This window comes from Miniopterus schreibersii (genome assembly GCF_964146895.1).
Source record: "Miniopterus schreibersii genome assembly, chromosome: 17".
NCBI classification, from domain to species: Eukaryota; Metazoa; Chordata; class Mammalia; order Chiroptera; family Miniopteridae; genus Miniopterus; species Miniopterus schreibersii.
The window spans coordinates 37,032,269-37,046,273 of record NC_138117.1 but is presented as its reverse complement, the minus strand read 5'-3'; the positions used below and the strand labels follow the sequence as shown (position 1 = coordinate 37,046,273).

Here is a 14,005-nt window from a genome sequence, read left to right as displayed (position 1 = left end):
CTTCCATGAGTCAGGCATTCCATCTCCCCAAGAGCCTGCTGGCAAGCTAGTAGCTGCATTTCAAAAGGGGTAGCCTAATAGTTGTGCCAGGGAGGCAAAGCTCCAGAACTCCAGGGCCACCGCCAGGAGGAGACTTCCTCCCTTTGTCAGGGGCTCCAATCAGTAAAATCACAAGTCACAGAGACTTGTAACCCAAAATGGTCATTAGGGTTGTGAGGCCCCAGGGGTACTAACACTTTCCTTTGAGCAGCCCTTGCTGATTGGGAGAATCCCGTGAACTTAACAGGATGTGGAAGTACAACCATGAAACACTTCAGTTCCTATTACACACTAAGATGTAGAGGCAACAAGAGGACGTTGAATTGCCCCAAAGAGCCCCACCCATGGGTCATATTCATTTCCCTTTCCTACTGTAAATCCTGCCCAAACCCTATTAGCCGAATCTGGATATCCCTGCCCTCCATGAGGCCAGGTAGGGTGGTAATGACCTGGGATCCCATATCCAAGAGAGCCCTGAGACTTTTGAGTCCCTCTCTAAGGTTTCCTGGACAGCCTCAGAGGGGTCTGTATGGCCTTCAGTCCCTCTTGGGGGTCAAGGAAACCTCAACCCCATCCCTTACCATTTTTCTCTGTAAAGCAGAAGAGTTTGGAGGTGCAAGTTGGGAGGACTGGAGAGAGGGCACACACAGAGAGAGGAACTCTGTATCAGTAGTCAGTCACTTTTGGTCACTCCCGTAGTTCAGCCAAAAGAACTTCTGATACTTTTGGTTTATATAAAGCTCTATATTGGCAAGGTCATCATTACTTACACAGTCTACTTTAGCTTTGGGGATTCCTTGGCTCAGCAGTCACGGCCACGCTGCCTTTCAGGGAGACATAAGGCTTGTTTCCCCAAAGTCATGACACATCCCTTCCCCTGCCAGCCAAGGGGAGAATGAACAACCGGTTCACTTGAGTGGCTGGTTTCATTCCCACTTGTCACTCCTCAGTTTCTAAACATTGATTTAACTCCTTGTTTACAAACAGGTGGCACAGGGGATCCTTATTCCCAGCTTCTCCCCTCCCAACGTTAGGATAGCTCTCTGACCCCTATGTCTTCTCATGTTCCAGGGCACTGCCCTTGGGGGCCTTTCTCTTCTTTGCTGGAAAGTCATGGCTCTGTCAGTGTTCTGTCCTTGTTGCCAAAACTGTCCAGAACCATGACTGTCGAGATCTTTCCCTGCTGGCAAGCTAATAAGTTACCTGCCACATTTTAATGGATATTGGTAGGAGACACAAAGCTCCCATGGAAGAGACAAAAGGACAATTTACTGTCTCAGTACCAGCAGCACCAGAGTATCAGCATTTGTGCCAGCTTCCTGATATTTAGGTTGTGCTTGCACACCTGGAGGGCTATGTTATTGGAGAGAATCCCTGAGTTTAGGGAACCCAAATCTTTTGTAATGGGCAGTAGTGGGCCTGTCCTTTGCTCAAGGATACCTTATATGATACTAGACTATTATACTAGACAGGAAGCATGCCTGTCCTTTGCTCCAGAGGGAGACACTGTGTCTTTCAAGGCCATTTGGATGGATAGCCTTGAAAATATCGCCCAGAGCAAAGGGTAGTCAGTACTCTCAGCTTGCAATACATTCAGAAAAGACACACCTCTGGAGAACTGCATCCCAACATAGGTAAGACCTCAGTAAATCTGACTCAAAAAAAGTACCTGGCACATAGTAAAAATGCGATATGCATTATCAGTGTTCATTTCCTTGATCTATTTTGGGGGGGCAAACCTATATGCAGTGACCTTGGTGGAATTTTGAGATTAATTTTCTTCAAGGCAAGTGGTAACTAATATTTACTCAAAAAGTAATGACTAACATGTTTAGACATCTTTTGTCTTGAAAAAAAATTGTATGTGGTCTTTTAAGAATTTCAGGGGCATTAAATTAGTGAAATATGAGAAAACCACCTTGGCTTGCAAGGTATGAGATTACTTTGCTTTTGCTTATATCAATCTATCTGAAGTTGTCTACTTAAAATTCTGGCTCATTCTAACAAACAAAACAATGTTAATTAAATACAGCATTTTTAAGTGCAGCTTCTTTTCCTTTAGATCTTGGGGACAGTATAGACCTGGGGAATAAGAGGCTGGCATAGTTAGTTGGGGGGAGGTTTAAACTTACAGTTTTTCGTGTGTGTGTGTGTGTGTGTGTGTGTTTTAAGGAGTAAGGCTTTATTTTATCAATTGGTGCCACCTAATTCCTCCCTTCCAGATATTTTCTGTAAATAAGCATTTGAAAATATTATTTTGAAAGCTAACTTTACTTGCTGAAGATTATTTGTTACATTTGAACTTGTTTTGACTTAAGTATTTAATGTGTTCTGGTGTTACATAAATATAGTTACCAAGTTGTTTTTAAAAGTACAGAGGAGTCAGCTTCTTTTTTTCCATTTATTTGCGTTAACATGAACATGAATGTACAGACTTGGGAATGTAAAATAATCTTGCTCTGGTGGTGCTGGTTCTGAGTTGCTAGTGGGTAAAGTAGGTGGATGCCTCAGAATCAAGGACGGAAGCAGTTTGGAAATAGTCTTTGATAATTTGGACTTACTGTATTAAAAATGTGAGTATATTAAAGTAAAGATCTTCCTTTTTATTTATAGAACAGTGTGTTGAAGCAGTAGTCAAACTCTGTAGCCTGGGGATGGCAACCTTTTGAAATGGGTGTGACAAAGTTCCATTATAGTGTGTGTCATGGTGACAGCTGGTCAGGGCACTGTCTTTGGTACGTGTCACTGACCCCTTCTTAGTAGCCTGTTAGCTAATTAAATATGTGTCATTTTAGATGACATTACTTGTTCTTTCTTCCTTTTTTTTTTATATACCTTTATTGATTTCAGAGAAGGAAAGGAGAGAGAGATAGAAACATCAATGATGTTTGATGTTTGAGTCATTGATTGGCTGCCTCCTGCACACCCCTGACTGGGGATCAAGCCGGCAACTCAGGCATGTGCCCTGACCGGGAATCGAAGCCCGATTGCCTGGATCCTAGGTCGATGCTCAACCACTGAGCCATGTCCGACTGGGCTACTTGCTCTCTCTTTATAAGCATTTTTTTTGTTAATTCTCGGGTGAAGCTATTTTTTCCATTGATTTTTAGAGAGAGTGGAAGGGAGGGAGGAAGAGGGGGAGAGAGAAAAAAAGAAACATTGATGTGAGGGAGACACATGGGTTGGTTGCCTCCCACACGTGCCCCAACCAGTCCAGGATCAAACCTGCAACCCAGGTACTTGCCCTTGACTGGCAGTCAAACCCAAGACCCTTCAGTGTGTGGGCTGATGCTTTCACCACTGGGCCACACTGGCCAGGGATCTTTTTATTTTCTTAATGGTATCTTTTGAGGTACAAGAATTTTGAATTTTGGTGTGGAGTCCAGTTTATCTTTTTTTTTTTTTTTTAAGGATCATGCTTTTAGTGCTGTGTTTAAGAAGTCTTTGCCTAACTCAAGCTCATGAGATTTACTCCCATGTGTTCTAAAAGTTTTGTAGTTTTAGTTCTTACATTTACATCTATGATATATATATTTTTTAAAATATATCTTTATTGATTTCAGAGAGAGGAAGGGAAAGGGAGAGAGAGAAATAGAAACATCAGCAATGAGAGAGGATCATTGATTGACTTCCTCCTGCACACCCCTGACTGGGGATCGAGCCTGCAACCTGGGCATGTGTGCCCTGACCGGGGATCGAACTGCGATCTCCTCGATCCTCTGTCGATGCTTAACCACTGAGCCACGCCTGGCTGGGCTATGATCTGTTTTTAAATAACTTTTGTATACAGCATGAGGTAAATTTCTAAGTTCATCTTTTTGTATGTGGATGTCCAGTTGTGTCAGCACTATTTGTTGAAAAGACAGCTTTCCCCCACTGAATTGCCTTGGTAGCTTTGTTGATAATCAGTTGAGCATAGATCTCTGTGTTTATTTCGAGACTGTCACTTCTGTTTCATTGTCTACATGTCTATCCTTCTGCTAGTCCCACGTGTCTTGATCACTACAGTTTTCATACCATTTTTAAATTACACAAATAGCATTCTTCTCATAAAAATATATGCTCATATTTATAAAAAATTGAAGCAATAGAGAAAAAAGAAGAGAACAAAAAATCACCATCTAAGTAGTCACTGTTTTGGTGGCCATTTCTCCAACATCTCTGCATACATGTGCATGTTGTGTGAGTGCACACATACCCTCCACAGTTACCCATAAAGACGTGTCAGTGTCTGCCCACACTTTTTGTTCTTGTGTATTTTTTGAGTGAATACGTTTTTTGTCGGCTTTAAGACAGAACTGATTATTTTCTTTCTTCAGGCACTTTTGTAATCCTATGAGTTTTTACTGACATAAACTTCTGAGAAGAGCAAAATTCTTTGGGTAAGAACTATGAGTACTTTTTTATTGGTAGCATGTAAAATGGAATTTAGTTCTCATTTTGCTGAAAGATGACTTTAAAACAAATTTTTAAATGTGTGTTTTGTGAATGGATGGCAGATTATGTGTGAAACTTTAACAAAATTAATCCCTAAATCCACTTTTAAACATTGAAAGTTTCCATAAATCTGCTCTCGAGTATTAGATTAACTTTTGGCAGTTGTGATGGTGTGGGGCCAGTAAGTATATGTGTGTGGTGATAGAGTTTCACTTGCAGTCACATGGGACTGATCTCCAACAGGAGCTGGATTTTACCATGTTTATAGAGGAGGAACACTTTGTGAGTTCAACTTTGTAACCCTGGTGGAGCCTGTTCCTGAGATACTTTCAGTGGCGATCGTGGAACTGGGACCAGATTCTGAAATACTTCTCATCTACGAGCAGGTCACATCCCAGGAACTCCCCTGACATTCATACTTTTCTTGTAGTATGATTTTTATATGATGAGTACATGGTTTAAAATCACATTTAGATATGCAACAGGTAGGTGTAGGAGGTTGTATAGATTATGCTTAATTTAAAAAGATTGGAGCTTAATTTGTGGCAGTGGGGAGCCATAAAGGTTGTGAATTTGGGGGTTATACGAGTCAAGTTTCAGAAAGCCATCCTCACATTGGTTTCGTGGGTTTTGGTGTCCCAAAAAGGCATGCTTAAATTGTGTGGGAAGCTGGATTGCCCAATGAAATTTATAAATGAGGTGTTTTTGTACAAGATTTGAAAAAATTAAAACTTGAAATAAGATATTTTCAGATGACAGATGAACTCTTTACAGAAAGGACAGCAGTACCCAAATGTTAATGGTAGCTAAGTGTGGTGGGATGTGGATTTTTCTTCCTGCTTTTTATGGAAAATTTAGAAAAATGTTAAATTGTATATTGTGTAATAAGATGTTAAATGGAACTCTTTTATTCTGAGTTTGGCCCTAAGTCAGTAGATGCACATTTCTATAGTGAGCTGTAAGACCACCATGCAGGTCTTGCAAAAATAAAATAAAAATGCAGAGCCCGGCCGGCATGGCTCAGCGGTTGAGCATCGACCTATGATCCAGGAGATCGCAGTTCAATTCCTGGTCAGGGCACATGCCCGGGTTGCGGGCTTGATCCCTAGTGGGGGACGTGCGGGAGCCAGCCAGTCAATGACTCTCTCATCATTGATGTTTCCATCTCTCTCTCTCCTTTCCTCTCTCTGAAGTCAGTAAAGGCACATTAAAAAAGAAAATAAGAGAAAGAGGCAGAAAATGGATCTTGTGACTTCTAACACCTACCCCATCTGTTAGTATAAAAAGATTCAGGAAGTTGGAAATTGGAAGTTTTTGAACCAGTTGTTGGTGTGCTAGGAGTTTTCCCTACCCCCCCCCCCCCCCCATCCTTGAGTCCTCTCCCACAAGTGCAGGGGCTTTATGGTAATGACTTGGAGAACTTGGGGGGCACTGAGTGGATGTCCTCTCGCTCAGGCCTGGGTGCAAGAAACGCTGTCTGTCCTGGCAGCACAGCACAGCATGGCACAGCGACATTACTGTGTGGGGGGGACTGCCCATCAATGGGGATGTTCTTGGGGGCAAGGGATACATGTTTCCCAAAGATCAGATGACAGCCACTAGCAAGGGGAAGCCCACAAGATCGGGGTTGTATGGGGGTGGGGAGGAGGGCGCTAGAGGACTAAATGACTGGTTCCCAGAAAAGACGCTTCTTTCTGCATCAAGGGAATTGCTTCAGTGAGAGATCCCTGGGGCCTGAGTGGTGAGAGTCCAAGGAATCCCTGAAAGCATTCCCTGACAGATCAGCTTTAAACACTCAGCCAAGAGAGCGCCTGTGCCCTCTAGTGAAACCTAAGGTGGAAGGGAGACGGGTGAAGCAGTCTTCTTGTACTACCTAGGGCTAGGGCTAGGGCTAGCCTGCCACAGGCAGAGCTGGACCTGGACCTGGACCTGGACAGGGTGAGGGTGCGGGGCTGGAGCCTTGAATGAAAAATTTTGGTGATTATACTAAACTGTATCTCTCAATTTCTAAACTCAGGTTATTTTTATAACTTGAAAATGACCAAAGTCATAGGCTTGCCTAACTTAGGGACACTAGCTGTCACCATAGAATAACTTTAAAGGACAGTGATGGACAAAAAGTTGCTTTATGGTTATATGCCACAGATTCTGCTTGTTCAGGGTAATGGTTACAGTTGTTTTTCTAATAAGTAAAATATTAATGGAAATGAATATTTATAAGAAGAATGTGTCCATTGAAGCATTTTGTCATAGAATAAAGTAACATCAACCTCGGGACCAGGCAGAGCTGTGCTTGAGTCAGATCAACCCCTTATTAGCACTGATACGGTAAGTGAAGTCATTCTTGAGGTTGACTTTCCTCTTTTACTTTTGTAAATAGTGTAACACCATCTATTTTGTAGTGTTTGTGAAAAAATTATGATCTATAGTGATGCACAGTAGTCACACATATTAATAACTGTCTTCCCTCCTTATAACAAGTGTTTCCTATAGTTTTAAATACAGTATGTTCTTACTCTCATTAACATGTGTTTTGCTTCCTCTAAATGTATTCCTTAAAAATTACAAATGGATTAATAGATTCAGTATGACTACAGGATACTATCAAAGGTGTAGAAAATGTTAGTTTTAGTATAGCTAAAGCTTCCACTTTGTGTGTGTTTTTTTTTTTAATCCTCACTGAGGATATTTTTTCCATTGCTTTTTCAGACAGTGCAAGGGAGGGAAGGAGAGAGAAAGAGAGGGAGGGAGGGAACATCGATGTGAGAGATGTTGATTGGCTCCCTTTATGTGGCCGAGTGGGCCAGGGATGGAGCCTGCAACTGAGGTACATGCCCTTGGCAGGAATAGAACCCAGGACCCTTCAGTCTGCGGCTGACTCTCTAACCACTGAACCAAACTGGCTAGGGCAAGATTCCACTTTTGATTTGAAATGTGAAAGATTTTAAGAAAGAATGAAAGTAGTTTTACTTATGTGTTGGTTTTTAGTGAGGAAGCATGTGAATTAGGGGTCTAAAGAAAAGGCAGGATAATTTTTTCATTACTGTTTTGGAGCAATGTGGAATATGTAAAACAGAGGAAGGCATCTCCTTGCAGAGAGAACACATTGTAAGAACAGTTTTCTTAGTTCGTTATTTGACTGATACATTTTAAAACAGTGTTGGTGTTTTGTCATCTCTTCCTTATGGATGTTCTCTTATACTTTTTTAGTGTTCAAATTTTGTACTTTGAAGCAAAATTTATTTTTTAATTTTTAAAAAAAATACATCTTTATTGATCTCAGGGGAAAGGAGAGGGAGAGAGAGAGAGAGAAACATCAATGATGAGAGAGTCATTGATCTGCTGCGGCCTGCAACCCGGGCATGTGTCCTGACTGGGAATCGAACCCCAATCGCCCAGATCCCAGGTCGACTCTCAACCGCTGAGCCACGCCCGGTCGGGCACAAAATTTATTCTTAATGAATAGGCACCTCTTGAATATCAAAAACCGACTTGTATCGCCTTAAATATGATAGTATCTTTGATTGCTTATACTCTGCACCTTAGAGTTACATTTGTAACATAGTTAAGTTTAGTTTATTTGTAGAAATGGGTTTAAATTAGGAAGAAAGTTATAGGTGGCTTTTTACTTGAGTCCAGAATATTCTTTATAATTCATTCAAGGATCTTTAGTTGCAAGTTGCAGAAACTGACAGGGTAACTCAGATGGAAAAGGATTTTATTGGGGTGATGGCAGATAACTGATAAAAATTAGAAAAGTGTTATTTGCTTATCTGTGTGTGGATCTCTCCTTATGGCTCATTTCCGAAAGCACATCCTTTTAACAAAATGACCAGTCTTAACTCTAAACAAATCACATTTATTCCGGCCTCCTTAAATCTTTACCATGTTTGCTTATTTAATCATCTACTTATTCAGCATATACACACTGGAGACCACAGTGTGTCAGACTTTGTGCTTAGTGTAGGGGATACAGTAACAGTGAATAGCTGTGATAACCACATTCAGCCCTAGGAAGAGCCAAACATTTTAATGAGTAAAATGATGTATTATGGGGCCCAGGAGAAGATACTTAACCCACACTTGGATTATTCTCTTCTCACACTATTGTGTTCTCTAAATTTCTATTGTAATGTAGCCTGTAACAGTAATCTAGGGTGGACAGAATTGTTATGGACTTGTTACTTTTTATATATGCAAGTATTATTTACACAGGAAGTCATTAACCTCTTTCAGGATACAAATTGTCTTATTCCTTTGTATCACAAGAACTGCTGGAGACACAATGAAGATTTTAATAATATTTGTTGAATTAACGAAGAGAAACTCCATAACAACCCTGGTGCTGCTTAAACTGTTTGGGCCCTTAGAACTACGAATATGGTAGTAACAGCACCTATGCAGAGGGGTGCTGTTGGCCTAATGTGACAGTTAAGACCTGGGAGAAGAGCTAGACAATGCATGTAATAGGTGCCCCTCATTCGTTACTTGAGTCTCTCAATCTTATGAGTAGGTATTATCTTCCTTTCTCAGATGAAGAAATTGAAGCTTTGAGAGACTTAAGAGTCTTGCTCAAAGTTAAAAAGTGCTCTTTCTGTCAAGTTATGTTACATATGGATCCATATTTTTTTCAGGAAGATGGTTAAATATTTGTTTTGGTTATAGAACTCTCTGGAATAGAACAGTGTTTAACAGCCTAGGCACAGAGCTTCTCTTTGAAACTCACAGGCCAGGTGAGGGTCCAGTTTGTAATGCTGGCCTGGGTGGCCTGAACTAAGTGCACTGGCTTTATTTGTGAGCAACACAAATTACCTTTAAATCAGCCAGATTTTGCAAATTATTTCTCCAATTTTTAATGATATACTAAAGATTAAGGAATTTTAAGAGTTGGATATGTACATTTGATTTTATTAGTGGTTTCTAGTTTTCTTTTTTTTTATCCTCACCTGAGGATATTTTTTCCATTGCTTTAAGGGGAGGGAGGGGGAGGAGACATCGATGTGAGAGAGACACGTTGATTGGTTGCCTCAAGGGTGCAACTGAGGTACATACCCTTGACCAGAATTAAACCAGCAACACTTCAGTCTAGAGGCTGACACTCTAACCACTGAGCCAAACCTGCTAGGGCAGTGGTTCGTAGTTTTCTTTTGCATATGTTGATATATATGGAATAAGGCTTTAAAAAAATAGTATAGGTGACTCAAAATATAGCCATCTGCATTTTGAAATTTGCGGTATGTGGTTCAGACCCAGAAGTTTGAGAACATGTTGCACTTAAATACATGCTTTTGTAGAACAGTATCTTAATTTTTGGCCCTTAGCATTTTGCTACTGAACACATGCTTGTGTTATATATTTCCAGCAACAGAAACAATGGCTATGGCAAATTAAGATGTGAATTTAGCTTTGGGACTTCGGCCTTTCTAACCATGGGCTTGGCTGTGATTCTGTTACTATCAAGTGTGTTTTCAGAGGTACCCTGCGGAGTGCCACAATTGTAGAAAGACATGTGTAGGTGGACATTGCATTCTTTGCTTCAAAAAGAGACCATTTTCCTTTTGTTTATGTTGGTTAGATCTATTGACATGCGTTTTTTACATAGGTTAGATCTGTTACCGTTTACTGTAAGTAAAAGTGAGCAATTGTCTGCTTGCGTCTTCCTTGTGTAGCTTACAGTTCATAGCGAGCATTGTTGTCATGCCTTGGTCAAATTGTCATACTTCTATTCAAGTTTGGATCCACTTCAACATTTTATCCATTGCATTCTATGTCATGAAATATATCCAAGAGTTTTTTAATATGACACAGTAAGTACTTACGAAATGGCAGCCAAGTAGACAGAGAGATAGATATTTTAAAAGACTGTGTCTAGGTTTATCATATATATTTATATATTGAGTGTCTGATCCAGGAAATTCAAACATGACTGTCGTCCTCTTACAAATGAGTAAGGCCTTAATAGAAAAATGAGAAAGGACTAGTTTTACAGTTTCAAAGAAAATGCTTAATGTCATTAGTAGTTCAATGAAAAATGTGAAAGAAGGCACTGAAGTGTGTGTGTGTACACACATATGTACATGCACACTTTGTAAACCATGCATTCATGTCCAGGATGCTGTGAGGGTGGCCATGTGTGGTTCTGCTGGCAGTGTACATGGGAACATGTCTTTGGAAAGCAATTGGTATTAGGTATCAAGACCGCTACATATCCTAAAATATTCTGTTATTTCAACAAAGATCTGTGTTGGTCAAAACTAGAATGATTATGCAGGGTGCTCATATTGTTCTCTGTACAAGGTGCCACTTCTGTGGATAGGTCAGGCACAATGTGGACATGTCATTTCTGGGGTCACGGGTGGGTATAGATCTCAGGGCTTTCTTGCCATGTCTTGGAGCAGCAGTTGCCTGATATATAAACCCACATCCACCTCACCTTTGGTGTGCCCGGACTCAGAAGAGCTCATAGGAGTGCCTCCCTGGCCTATTGGTGTGTGTGCGCAGCAGTGTCTGGTCCAGGCCCAGACAGAGTGTCAACACAGAGAAATATGAGAAAAGTAGTGACCATGTTCAGCAAACTGGCATTTCCATTAATCTTCACATAATCTTTGAGATTATTTTTATTTTACAAGTAAAGGAAACTGGTGCTTAGATAACTTAAAAAAGTGGAAATCTCCATTTTACAAATAACAAAACAGATACTCAAAGAACTTAGTAAGTGGAAATTCAACCCTGGTCTCTCTCATTCAAAATCAATGTAAACTTTTTTCATGTATATTTTCTGTTTTGCTTTCTCTTACAAATTGTAATGATAGTCTTTTCCTCTCATGATGTGATTTTATTTATTTTACATGAACTATTAAAACATTGTGGATTTTCTTTATTAAAAATTTTAATGATTGGCCCTGTCTTTCCATTTTAAATTTCATATAGTACTTCAAATTATTCGTCTAAAGTAAGGTAGTGCGTTCTATATTTTTCCATTTAGTTTTGAGAAATTAAATTCTAACCCATCTAGTATGTATAGGCTGAGAAGGTTTCATCTCAGTTTTCCATGGGATTATTTCAGTACCATTTATTTACATTAAATAACATTCTCTTTCTTTACGGCCCTGTGATGTTTACTTTTTTCATTCCTCATGTGGAATATTCTCTTTGAGCCTCTTACCTCGATTTCCTGCTTTTCCAAATCCTGTTTATTTTTCAAAACCCACCTCAGCTGCTAGGGCTTCATGAACTCTTCCTTAGTACCCGATTTCCACGCTCTACCCTAGCTGAAACCTCTTCTCTTAATTGCACAGCACTATAGGTAACTGTTTCTCATGATACTTTGTTTTTGCTTTGAACACTTTAATTGCGACCATAAGGCTAGATGCTTGGAGAGAGCACAATATTTTTCATCCTTGCATTTCCTGTTTTGGTATTATATACATCATAGACTTTCCAGTAAATATTTGGTGTTTTTTACATTTATATACAGTTGGACCTATTCTGATTTCTCTGTTCTCTTCCTCTGACTATATCACCAGTTCCACACAATTTTAATTATTAATGAGTAGGACTGATCCTTCTCATTTGTTGTTCTGTTTTTCAAAAAATTTTTATAGACTTGAGTGTTTCTTTTTCTCAGATGGATATAGAGTAACCTTTATATGGTCTTAAAACTCATATTGTACTTTTTGGAATTACATAATGCACTTTTGTAACATTGATCTGGAAATGTGGTCAGTGGGCTCAAGTGCTTTTTTTTTTGTTTCTAAGATGGCTTTTCAGATTGTTTTGTGTATATCAAGGAACTTGAATTAGATTTTATCATGTACGCGAATGAAGAAGGAGCGCAGTGGGTTGCTAAGCGGTAGGATCTGCGTGCCATCATTTGAAACCCTGCTGAGCTGTGCACATGGCGACAGGATCCTCTGAAGTCATAACTCTTTTTTTTTTTTTTAATATCCTTTTTTTTTTTTTTTTTTAAATATATCTTTATTGATTTCAGAGATAGGAAAGGAGAGGGATAGAGAGATAGAAACATCATTGATGAGAGAGTCATTGATCAGCTGCCTCCTGCACACCCGGGACTGGGAATCGAAGCCCGATCGCCTGGATCCTAGGTTGACGCTCAACCGCTGAGCCACGCCCAGCCAGGCTGAAGTCATAACTCTTATGGTTTATGTTTTGCTGGAGACAAAGAAATTTTAACACTTATTTGAAGAACCTCTGGGCTTGTGGGGTTTAGATGCCTGGATTATCTAATTTATGTATTATCTAATAATCACTATTTATGACCTTACATTTGATTAAGAAGGGTGAAAACAGTGATAAATGTTTTATTATTTCTTGATTTATTAAGAATTAGGATAAACAGAATTTTTCCTCTCTGGTCTTATGCAGGCGGCACTGGTCTTTCCCCTGGTTTATGAAAGTATGAAGGTGGCCAGCCAAGCCACTTGTTTTGTTTATTTCTGGGTGGCTGCAGTCAGCCTTAGGGAAGGAAGTTTTTCTTTGGCAGAAAAAGCAAAAACTGTTTATTCATTCCATTTGTAGTAACATTGATCCAAGAGGAGCTTTTGAGGAAAACCAGAGTGGTTAGGTCTTGAACATAAATAGCTCCAATTCATCTCCTAACTGGTAGAGAAAAGTAAAAGATTCGGATGAATAATACATAAATTGTAGACAATACAAAGTTCTAGAGCAGACGTTGCAAACTGATGGTTCGTTTAGCAAATACAGCCCTCTGGCGGTTTATTTTGTCTCTTGAGTGTTTATAAAACTTAATTAGTTAGTTGATAACATCTAAAAATTGTTTGACATGTATACCCAGCAGCATGGCATGTTAGTAGCAGTGGCACCTTTAGATTAAGCATGCACGTTTGTTTGCCCTAGTTGGCACTTCTAACCTGATTCGTGCCAACTGCATATGCATTTAACTTTTTAAGCCATTCTAGAGGCTCTTGAATGGAGAAGTAATAGGTCTAGTACTGCTAATGCAGCTGACCTTCAACTTTGAGTTAATAGGAGTAGAATAGTAGGCATGAATATTTGAGGTACCAAGAATTTGAGTAGAATATGGGATGTGTGAGAAAAAGTAGTTGCAATAGAGGAATCCAGGGTTTTTACCTGAGCAACTAGAAGGATAGCAGCCCACCAGCTGAGATGGGAAGACTGCAGACAGATAAGGTTTGAGGGGGAAGATTAGAAATTCAGTTTTGAATATGTTAAATGTGAGGTTTCTATTAAAGATCTTAGTGGAGGTATTGAGCACGTAGTGGTACAAGTGTGGTGTTGGAGAGAAGTGTCTAGATGGAATAAATACATTTGAGATATATAGATAGGTAAAGCCATGAGAGGAAATGAGGTCACAGAGTGGAGGACCCGGACTGACCCTGGGACACAGCGTGCGAGGGTTTGAGAGAAGAGTTCAGCAGAGATGTGGAAGGAGCACCCAGAGACAGGATGAGAAGAGAATGAGTGCCGTGTCCTAAACAAGTGTCTTGAGCGGATTTCACCCCAAACAGAGCCTGAGACAGGGACTTTT

General features: G+C 40.0%; 1 protein-coding gene across 8 annotated transcripts in view; it reads left to right on the top strand.

Annotated features, from left to right (window-relative positions):
* Positions 1–14,005, top strand: part of CYRIB (CYFIP related Rac1 interactor B) — a 124,394-nt gene that overhangs the window by 63,299 nt on the left and 47,090 nt on the right. The window contains exon 1 of one of the 8 annotated variants that reach the window (XM_081116393.1): positions 4,402–4,421. The exons of the other annotated variants lie outside the window; for them this stretch is intronic. The gene's annotated coding sequence lies outside the window, so the exon portion shown is untranslated. Of the gene's footprint in view, positions 1–4,401; positions 4,422–14,005 lie in introns of those variants that run through there. 8 annotated transcript variants of the gene reach the window in all.